Source organism: Vitis riparia, chromosome 16 (assembly GCF_004353265.1).
Source record: "Vitis riparia cultivar Riparia Gloire de Montpellier isolate 1030 chromosome 16, EGFV_Vit.rip_1.0, whole genome shotgun sequence".
NCBI classification, from domain to species: Eukaryota; Viridiplantae; Streptophyta; class Magnoliopsida; order Vitales; family Vitaceae; genus Vitis; species Vitis riparia.
In genome coordinates this window covers 12097063-12108914 of record NC_048446.1, presented here as the reverse complement: position 1 = coordinate 12108914, position 11852 = coordinate 12097063, and the positions used below count along the sequence as shown (strand labels likewise).

Below are 11852 nucleotides of genomic sequence, written 5' to 3'. Positions count from 1 at the left end.
CTAGGCAGACTAGGCACTGCAAAGGTAAGAATTTTTATTTATGTTTAGTTAGGTGTATAAACCTTCAATTGGCATTTAACACCTATATAAGTGAGTTTCTTCATCAAAATCAACTCTTTTCTTATAATTGTTTGTTTCCATTATGAAATATGTTTCTTCTCTGCTTGTAGGCAATAGCTTCAAAAGTACAGAGTGAAACCAAATGGAAGCAGTTGGGAGAATTAGCTATGTCCAATGGATAGGTTTTTTGGCTACCATTAATTGTTTACTGACTGTTAATTGCTGGATGAACAGCCCTCATTCATCACACATGCATGCAAATCCTTGGTGAAATGGCAGTGTTATAACTTTTCAACATTTGAAACTGTTAGTCAAATGATCTATCAACAAGTTTTTTGTGCTTTATTTCACTATAAACAGACATGAAGTGTGAACTTCTGAAGTTGGTAATGTGCCTTGAATGATACGGAGGAAATTCAAAATGAAGTCTGTGCAAGAAGGGGGGAGAAAGTTAGAATGACATAAATTCTGACAAAAATCGAAGTTATAGAGATGAAAACCTTGATCTGTTTAGTTTATTTAACAAGTTGGAAATTGCACAGATGGTATAGGCTACATATGCACAATGTGTCTGGAGCTTGGAAAAAAAAAATGAAATTTATCATCTTGATCTGCATAGAATTCTCCATTTAGTCTATTTTGTTTCTCATATTGTTAGAATGGGTCTGTCTTGTTTTCTATAGTATTGATCTATACATCGTTTTTACACAGCCATTGTAAATGGCCTTAATTTGTTTCATGCCTATGATCACTTTTTGGCATTTTATGAAATGAGATCATTTCAACTCTCTACTACGATTTCTGGTGTTAGCTCAGTTTTCGATGATGATTCCATTCTACAGGTAGGACTTTTGCATTCAAATGATTGGTAAACCTAGTTGTAATGATTCCATATGGTTAAGTCTTCTAAATGTGCCCTTACTTTACTGCTTGATTTTTTATTGGTTAAGTGACCAAATGATGTATCTGCTTCTTTCTGAGTCATTTATTTTTTATATTCAAGTTAAACAATATTAATATCTTGGAATGTTAATGAAACGTTTTTGTTTCTGATAAAAAAATGTTAATATCTTGGAATGATGTATTGTATTCTGTTAGCTGTACATATCTGTACATACCATAATGTGGTTGTTTCCTTTAGGGATAACACCTTCCTAATCAGGTCTCTCAACTGTATATATATATATGTATTACTCCTCTGATAAGATATAGAAATAAGAAGTACCTTGATTTGGTTACATGGTATCAGAGCCATTGGCTCAAAGTCTGGGAGGTGTCAAGATCGGCCGGTACCCGAAGTCCGGCGACCTGAAGCTGAACGCGTGAGAAGCAGGACGCATCAACTCACGCGCCGGCGCGTGGTGACCTCCGATCAGTTGCGTGGGTGTCGCAATCCCGTTCTCTGGCCAAGGTGATCTCGCTCCGCTCTTGTTCTTTGAGATTCTGCCCTTGGGGTTCCGTGAATGAACCCTTTCCTGATCCCGATCTCTCTGGTTACCGCGAGTCACCGCTGCGATCCTCGAGAAAGAAAGAGAGAGATTTGTGGATGGTGTTGAGATTCTGCCATTGGGACGCGTCGACGGAGATTGGTCAGATTTGTCACCTTCGCCGGAACCTTGCCCCTCGATCCACCCTGCCCCTCGATCCACCTTCCTGAGACGCCTTCTTCTCAGATACGCGATTCGAACCCCGGTCTCAGATCCCGACACCCTCTCGACGCTGATCACCGGCGTTCCTCCTGCTCCGCCGCAACCCTAGATTCGCACTTTGCTCCGAATCTGGCCGGCTGTTCCCTGTACATCACAGTCGCCGGAAACCGACGGTTGTGATTCTCCTTCCGCCCACCTTGGCAGCCACGACCGCCCACCTTGGCAGCCACGACAGCAATCCATTTTGTCAAGGGGTTTTTAGTTGCTTTTGACGCAATCTTTGACGCTTTTGCCCCTTTGTGTAAGAAAGGTACTTGTCTCTTTCTTCTTGCTGTGTGGTGAATTGTAATTTCTGGTCTGGGCTGATTACTTTGGAGATTGAATTTTATCATGGAAGAGAATAAGCATTCTGTTGCTGATATAGTGCCCATTGTGTCAAAAATAACTGAACACAAATTAAATGGGTCTAATTATATTGAATGGAGCAAGACTATCAAATTTATCTGAGAAGTGTTGCTAAAGATGATCACTTGACTGAGGAACCTCCTACTGATATCACTAGAAAACTTTGGTTGCAAGATGATGCACGGTTATTTCTGCAGATGAAAAACTCTATTAATAGTGATATTGTTGGTCTGCTGAGCCATTGCGAATTTGTTAAGGAGCTAATGGATTATCTTGATTTTCTGTATTCTGGAAAAGGAAATGTCTCTCGGATGTATGATGTATGGAATGCCTTCCATTGTCCTGAAAAGGGAGCTAAATCCCTCACTGCATATTTTATGGACTTCAAGAAGGTATATGAGGAATTGAATGCAATTATGCCTTTTAGTCCGGATGTTAGAGTCCAACAGGCTCAACGGGAACAGATGGTTGTTATGAGCTTCTTATCCGGTCTCCCATCTGAGTTTGAGACTGCCAAATCTCAGATTCTTTCTGGTTCTGACATTGGTTCCCTTCAGGAAGTTTTCAGTAGAGTTCTACGAACTGAGAATGTCTCATCTTCTCAGCACACCAATGTTCTTGTTGCCAAAGGAGGAAATGCAGAAAATACAAGAAGGGTGAATAATAGGGGCGGAAACAGGGCATTCGAAAATCGTGGCAATGATTCAAGTACTATTGTGTGTTTTTACTGCCATGAGGCTGGCCATACCAAGAGAAACTGCAGGAAATTGCAAAATCGAAATCGGAGAATTCAAACTGCCAATGTTGCTACATCTGATACTGCTACGTTTTCAGACTCCTCAGACAAGATCATCACTATGACAGCAGAAGAGTTTGCCAAATATTCACAGTATCAAGACACACTGAAAGCATCTACTCCTGTTAGTGCTCTGGCAGAGTCAGGTAAAACATGTCTTGTCTCCTCCTCAAACAAATGGATAATTGATTCAGGTGCCACAGATCATATGACAGGTAATCATAAAACTTTCTCTACCTTCAGAACACATTCTGCTCCCCCTGTTACTGTTGCTGATGGTTCTACCTATGAGATTAAAGGGTCTGGGACTGTGAAACCAACATCTTCTATTACGTTATCGTCTGTGTTAAACTTACCAAATTTGGCCTTTAACCTAATCTCTGTCAGTAAACTTACCAAAAATCTGAATTGTAGTGTCTCATTTTTCCCTGATCATTGTGTGTTTCAGGATCTTATGACGAACCGGACATTTGGTAAAGGACATGTATCTGATGGGCTCTATATTCTTGACGAGTGGGTACCTCGACCAGTTGCGTGTGTTAGTACTGCCTCTCCTGTTGAAGCTCATTGTCGGTTAGGACATCCTTCTCTATCGGTGCTGAAGAAATTATGTCCTCAGTTTGATACTTTACCTTCATTAGATTGTGAGTCGTGTCATTTTGCGAAGCATCATCGTAGTTCTTTAGGCCCAAGGATTAATAAACGGGCTGAGTCTTTGTTTGAGTTAGTACATTCTGATGTTTGGGGTCCGTGCCCTGTTACTTCTCAAACTGGGTTTCGATATTTTGTTACCTTTGTGGATGATTTTTCTCGAATGACTTGGATTTATTTTATGAAGAATCGTTCAGAAGTGTTTTCCCATTTTTGTGCTTTCTCTGCTGAGATTAAAACCCAGTATGATGTGTCTGTGAAAATATTAAGAAGCGATAATGGAAAAGAATATGTGTCTAACTCATTTCAGAATTACCTGAGTCACCATGGGATTCTTCATCAAACATCATGTGTTGATACTCCTTCTCAAAATGGGGTTGCTGAAAGAAAAAACAGGCATTTACTTGAGACAGCTCGTGCACTCATGTTCCAGATGAAGGTTCCGAAACAGTTTTGGGCTGATGCCGTTTCCACAGCTTGCTTTCTGATCAACCGTATGCCCACTGTAGTGCTTAAAGGTGATATTCCGTACAAAGTAATACATCCACAAAATCACCTTTTCCCCTTGAACCAAGAATTTTTGGATGTACATGCTATGTTAGAGATACAAGGCCTTTTGTTACTAAACTTGATCCTAAGGCGTTACGGTGTGTTTTCTTGGGGTACTCAAGACTGCAAAAGGGCTATAGATGTTTCTCGCCTGATCTCAATAAGTATCTAATTTCAACGGATGTTGTGTTTTCCGAAGACACATCCTTCTTCTCTTCACCCACAAGTTCCGCAAGTGAGGAGGATGAAGAATGGCTCGTGTATCAAGTGGTTCATTCAAGACCAATTGCTGGACAATCAAGTGTGGTTGATTCTGATGCGTCTCTTGCTCATTTGGGTCCTGTTGTTACTATTCCTCCTGCTCCAGACAAACCACCCATTGTCCAGGTGTACTCTCGGCGCCCAGTGACAACAGATACATGTCCTGCACCAGCTCCTTCGTCATCTGATCCTTCCAGTGATCTCGACCTTCCTATTAGCCTTCGAAAAGGTAAGCGACACTGCAAATCTATCTATTCCATTGCCAACTTTGTGTCTTATGATCACCTGTCAACTTCCTCAAGTGTCCTTGTAGCCTCTATAGATTCTGTTTCAGTCCTAAAACTGTTACAGAGGCCCTGAATCATCCTGGGTGGAAGAATGCAATGCTTGAAGAAATCTGTGCATTGGAGGATAATCATACATGGAAACTTGTTGATTTGCCTCCAGGAAAGAAAGTTGTTGGCTGTAAGTGGGTCTTTGCGGTAAAAGTTAATCCTGATGGCTCTGTGGCACGACTGAAAGCCAGACTTGTAGCTAGAGGATATGCTCAGACATATGGAGTAGACTATTCTGATACTTTCTCTCCTGTTGCCAAACTCAATTCAGTTCGACTATTTATTTCTATTGCTGCTTCCCAACAGTGGATGATACATCAGTTAGACATCAAGAATGCTTTTCTTCATGGTGATCTAGAGGAAGAGGTCTATCTGGAGCAACCTCCTGGGTTTGTTGCTCAGGGGGAGTATGGGAAGGTTTGTTGTCTGAAAAAAGCTCTCTATGGATTGAAGCAGAGTCCCCGTGCTTGGTTTGGAAAATTCAGTAAGGAGATTCAAGCATTTGGCATGAACAAGAGTGAGAAAGATCACTCCGTTTTCTACAAGAAAACAGCTGCTGGTATCATACTTCTTGTGGTCTATGTCGATGATATAGTTATTACAGGAAATGATCACGCAGGAATCTCTGATCTTAAGACATTCATGCATTCCAAGTTTCATACAAAGGACTTGGGTGAACTGAAGTATTTCCTGGGAATAGAAGTATCAAGGAGCAAGAAAGGGATGTTCTTATCACAGAGGAAGTATGTGCTTGATCTGCTTAAAGAGACCGGTAAGATAGAAGCAAAGCCATGTACTACCCCGATGGTGCCTAATGTACAACTTATGCCAGATGATGGAGATCCCTTCTACAACCCTGAAAGGTATCGGAGAGTGGTTGGGAAGCTAAATTATCTCACCGTGACGCGACCAGATATTGCATATGCAGTAAGTGTTGTTAGTCAGTTCACATCTGCGCCTACAATAAAGCATTGGGCGGCTTTAGAGCAGATTTTGTGCTATCTAAAGAAGGCTCCTGGTCTAGGCATACTATATAGTAGTCAGGGACACACTCGTATTGAGTGTTTTTCTGATGCGGATTGGGCAGGTTCTAAGTTTGATAGAAGATCCACTACAGGTTATTGTGTGTTCTTCGGCGGGAATCTAGTGGCTTGGAAAAGTAAGAAGCAGAGTGTTGTATCCCGTTCGAGTGCAGAATCTGAGTATAGGGCCATGGCACAGGCTACTTGTGAAATCATATGGATACATCAACTCTTATGTGAAGTGGGATTGAAGTGCACAATGCCAGCAAAGCTTTGGTGTGACAATCAAGCCGCTCTTCATATTGCTGCGAACCCAGTCTATCATGAAAGAACCAAACATATTGAAGTTGATTGTCACTTCATTCGTGAAAAGATTGAGGAAAATCTAATCTCTACTGGCTATGTGAAGACTGGAGAGCAACTTGGGGATATTTTTACAAAAGCTTTAAATGGAACTCGAGTTGAGTACTTTTGTAACAAGCTGGGCATGATCAACATCTATGCTCCAGCTTGAGGGGGAGTGTTAGCTGTACATATCTGTACATACCATAATGTGGTTGTTTCCTTTAGGGATAACACCTTCCTAATCAGGTCTCTCAACTGTATATATATATATGTATTACTCCTCTGATAAGATATAGAAAATAAGAAGTACCTTGATTTGGTTACATATTCTATGATGAATTATAACAGATCTTAAGGTATATATACTTCTTTAGATATTTCGTATTTTCTATTTATGATATTCTTGGAGATACATTTGTTAAAATTCTGGTAATGTTAGAATGCTTATATATATATATATATATACACACATAAAATCCAACTTCAGTGCATTGTTTTATTCAGGTATTTATGTCCTAGATCATATTGCTTCAGATGACCACCACTCCCCTTCCCCTCCTCTTTTTTATTCCAATGTCTTAATGTATGTACTGGAATTGTTAATGCAGTTTGAGATGGCTGAGGAATGCCTTTTACACGCCATGGACTTGAGTGGTGTGTTGCTCCTCTATTCTTCTTTTGGTGATGCCAATGGAATATCAAAACTTGTTTCACTGGCTAAAAAGCAGGGGAAGAATAATGTCGCATTCCTTTGTTTATTCACACTGGGTAAATTGGAAGAGTGCCTTCATGGTTCTATAAAATGGTTTCCAACTGGGGCATTTAAGGCCTAAAGTTAACCAACATCGTAGTTATTATAGATAATAATTGATTATCAATTTATCATGGTATATTATTATCAATAGTTACCCAATTATAAAATAGGTGGTGGGTTTTTGTGTATTAGCTTGCAAAGTTAGTAAGGCTACTTGTGACATGAAAGGGGTGTCCAACTAGGATATGTTTTGGTGAAAAAAGAGATGCATTAAGAGGACTCTGTCCCTTGATCGCTCAGTAAGGTATTTTAGACTGCCATGGTGAATTAACAAATTTGTGTTAATATTATTATCTGGTGTTTGTGGAGAGATTGGGTTTGTCATTTCTTTTAATATAAATGATCTCTTCTCCTTGCATTTATTCTGTCAATATCATTAGATGGAACATTGGCCTTTCAAGCAATTCATAATGCAGGGTTATCGGTTATCTTAGTGCTAATGAATGCTAGACTAGATGATTCTACCGGTTATTAACCAAAAAAAACCGGTTATCTTTGTTTAGGACAACATCTATTATTGAAGAATATGGCTCGAAGTGATTGCTAACTTGATAAATGTTAAGTTGTATTCCAACTTGATAATATCCATAAACATGGTGTCTGGTATTTGGATTTAAAAGGTGAAACATTGCTTGGGAATGTGATCATTTGATTATAATTCTTTTCTTTTCTGAATTGCTAAAAGGTCGAAGCAATTTGGATTACAACATAAATGAGGATTTTTACCATCTTACATTGTTGTTACTGCCACAATTTGTCATTACGCCCAGTTTATTTGTTTGTTCATTGTGGTAGTATATTAGAAAAGGGCTTGAGTTCCTTGAAACCTAGCTATGATTTCAGGATATTGGTAGTTGGCTTCATGCCGTATCTATGCTTTTCTGAATGAAGTAGGTGAATGTGTTAACCTCAGTGACACTCTGGAGTCCAAAATGCCAAACAATGAAAGAAACACCTATTACCAAATTGCTTTAAACAATAGAGGCCTATTTGGAAATTGCTCTTGAAAACAGATTTTGTTGTTTGGAACAAAAAAAAAAAAGCAGTTTTCTAACTTGAAAAACACATTTCATAAATTTTTTATTTAAAAAAAAAACAGGTTTTTTGAGAACTCGTTTCAAGACAGTGATTTTTCAAATAAATTTTAGGTGTTTTAAGGTTTTCTTCATATTATAAATTAGGATAATGCTCCATTTCTTGAAACCCTTAGCATTTGTTGATTGTTTAAGCTCTCTGGGAATTGAATTGAATGGGACCTTCCTATTCCACTTTCCCATGACCTGAACAAAGTGGTAAACTGTGTCCGTAAAATTTTAAATTCTTAACACTGAAATTTTTACAATACCTTGAATAGCAGATTTGATATTTTGGAAGTCTGCAAATTCTTGTGTGAAGTTGTTGGGAGTAATGGAACAGTCTGGAAAGAAAAATTCTTCCAAGGGTCTATTGCAGAGTGAGGAGCTGTATCAGGTACTGTTCGGTCCTCTTTTGTATTTTCTACTGTTTTATCTTTGTGTTGTTTGAATTCTCAGCATAAGGCTTTAAAAATATGGTAGTATATTCTGGAGACTAGCGTGTACCCACGTGAACCTGAGCCTCTCAAGGAGCTCAGAGATATTACTGCAACTCATCCAAAGTGAATTGTTCCCTTTTTTGACTTTTTCTCCCCTCTTTTCTTTCCTGCAAATGCTTAAGGCTCTGTTTGGTTCCCGGAAAATGCGAGAGAAAGAAAATTAGGAAGAAAAATGGAAGGAAATGAATATAATTTTTTTCACTTGTTTGGTTATCCATGGAAAATTTAAGGGAAAAAAAAAATTCATTTTCTTTTATTTGGTTAACCACAAAAAAAAATGTAAGGAAAAATGGAAGGAAAATAAAATCAACAAGTTGTCTTAAATGGTTATCAATTTGTTGAATAATAAAATAAATTAATCCAATAAAAAAAACTATTTAAAAACGTGAATTTTTCGACATAAAACATTGCTCATAAAAGGTCTCTGCTATTATTTTTTTATTAATAATTATAAGATTTATGTATAAAATTTTCCTCATGTAATACAAATAAAATATACGAGTAATAACTATTTTTTATTTTCTTTTGCCCTTTATGCATTTGCTCCATTAATTGATCAACCAAAAAGTTGTCCATTTCATCAATCCAAGTCAAGTTTCTTTTTTCACTTACACTTTTGTGTACTTCAAAGCCTTCACTATGTTCCATATGAAATAATAATACACACACACATATATATATATATATATATATATATATATATATATATCTATGTTTAAAATGAAAAGTCAAGAGAAGGAGATATAATAATAACTTCATTGTAACTCATTCAAAGTGTGATTTTAACTAGAGGAGTTATAGTTCTAAATACAATCATCGTACTTAATATGAAACACAAAAACTATACAAGAAAAGAACCATAAATAAAAGGACTCATCAACGGTTTCTATTGTAATCTTTCCACATATCCATGGCTATTTTCTCCCTTAAGATTTCTCCTTCCTTGCATTTTTCAGCTAAACTCAAGACCATTGATTCAAACTCCGCTTCTTCGCTAAAAAGCTCTCTATCGACCTCTGCTATTAATCTTTCATTTGGATCAACACCCATGAGATAGTTATGAAGGATACAACATGCTAGTATAATATCAGATTGTGTGTCAATAGGGTAATGTGGCTCCGTCCCACTAGCTATTATTGGAACCTTTTCTTCAAAACACAAATGCCCTTTCAATTGCATTTCTCAAGGACGAGTGTCGAAGGTTGAAAACCTCTCTAGCATTTTCTGGTTGATGAACACTATACTCTTTTAAATGGTAACAAGTGCTTCTATATGGGATAAGAAATCCAATTTTTAGCTGAAAACCCGCATCGGCCAAATAATATTTACCTAAGAAGCATAGACAAAGGATATTTGTTATTAGTAATAGTCACTTGAGCTAATAAATTATTATCTAATCACCAATAATCACCTTGTGGAACAATCAATTTATTAAAATCTCTCATTAATGCATTATCTAGGATTCTCGAGTATGACGTAGATCCTTCCCAACCAGGTAAAACATATGTGAACTTCAAGTCAAGGAACATGCTGCTAAAACATTTTGTGTTGGATAGTACTTTCGCCCTCGATACCTTTGTACAACATCATTTGACACTATTACATGAAAATGTGACCCATCAATCGCCCCTATGCAATCCTATAAAGAAACAAAATTATTAGTTTATTTTAAAATATAAATAATATTCTAATGATGTTTATTAGATAAGTTTACCTTATAGTAGGGCCAAAATTTGGTATTGTCCTTGATTTCTTGAGGGCACTTTAATCCATCGGGCTGCTTTAAGAAGACATCATCTAAAGATATTATAGCTCTAAGAACTTGATGAAAGTGACGACTAACAGTTTCACTAGAACGCTTGAAATAAAATTTCATAGTTCTATTCCTTAAATTATGACCAACAATGTGAAGGAATTTGGTAACTTGTTCTTCTACATTACTATGTGCACTATTTCTAAGATGACCTATTCCCCAAAGAATGTTTACTAGTCTTGCGAATGCATCCTTTCCCATACGTAGTTGATTATAACAATTTTCATTATCCATTAGTGTAAGTCTTTCCATCAAAGCATGTCGTTCATAATCTCCTTCATTAGAGATTGATCTCTCCAAATAGTTTGAGCGATGATAAACCGAAACAAGAATTGCTGCATATGCAGCATACATAGCTACACAAGTTGCAGCCCATCTTCTAAGTCTTTGCCACTCTTCATTATAAGTCTACATGATAGCAAAGTAAGAGGAATGATTTAGTAAAGTCATTATTCAGTCTTGAAATGTGATAGTTAAATTAACTTAATCTAAGATTGATTATGACTATTTATGATAGTTAAATTAATGACAAGTTACCACTTATGGTAAAACAGACCTTACTAGAGTTGAAATGTCTAGTTTAAAGCATGATAACAAAATGAAACTCTTTCTAAGTTCATTATTCAGTCTGAAATTTGCATGATTACTTAAGAATACTTGGTCCTCCACTTGGTTTTGGGATGAATAAAGGATAGTAGAGTATTAAGAAGAAGTTGATGAATGAATGACAAAGAAGTGAACTTACCTTAGAAGATAATAGAGAACATATTTGACGAACTTCTAGTAAAAACCAATTTTAGAGAATTTATTATGAAATCATGTTTTTATAACAATTTACTGATTGATGCTAATGTCCACAACCATTGTAAATGTACATAAAATTTTGGGCATGAATTCGTCAATTAATAACAGAATCTAATAGGATGGTAAAAAAAATCTGAAAGTTTATCCTATAAAAATAATATATCCCTCTGTACCCTTTGGACTTTGGAGCAAAGTAGGAGTATCTAACAAGGTAACATCTGAAGCAAATAGTCACATTGTAATGACCAAGCCACAAAAAGGCACATGTTCATTTTCTCAAATAATTAATAAGTTTCTCAAGTGAACAATTCCAACATGGTTCACTTTAACCCTGTTGCACATTGGATGAAACCTGACATCCCTTTTTCAAATCAAGAAAAAGGCTTCAACCAATACACTCTGTCATGCTTATGCATTAACCCAAAAAAAAAAAATAGGAAAGAAAAAAAAATCCTCAAAAAAATAAGAAGTCAACTGCTAGAATTGCCCTTCTCGGGGTCTCTTCCATAAACTCTAAGGTAATGAACCTTTTATTTTATTTATATTAGCATTCCTTATGTTAATTAATAATGTACTAAATATCAAACAATTGAAAGGAAATTTTTTTCTTGCCCATAGCATTTAGTTGTACACTTTAGTCAATATTCATGAGATTGACAGGGTGGATACCTGTAATTTAGGATCTGCTCAACATAGCCATATCACTTGAGGGGGGATCTTATTCTAGCAATGGGTTCTCCATTTGGTGTCCTTTCACCTGTGCATTTCTTTAACA

The 11852-nt window shown here is 36.9% G+C and overlaps 1 long non-coding RNA gene across 1 annotated transcript; it reads left to right on the top strand.

Moving 5' to 3' along the window:
• The first annotated feature begins 11162 nt into the window (after window positions 1-11162).
• On the top strand, window positions 11163-11511 carry LOC117934035. Its single transcript, XR_004654410.1, has 2 exons — window positions 11163-11288; window positions 11460-11511. It is a non-coding gene; the product is annotated as an uncharacterized LOC117934035 (long non-coding RNA).
• The last annotated feature ends 341 nt before the right edge of the window (window positions 11512-11852 follow it).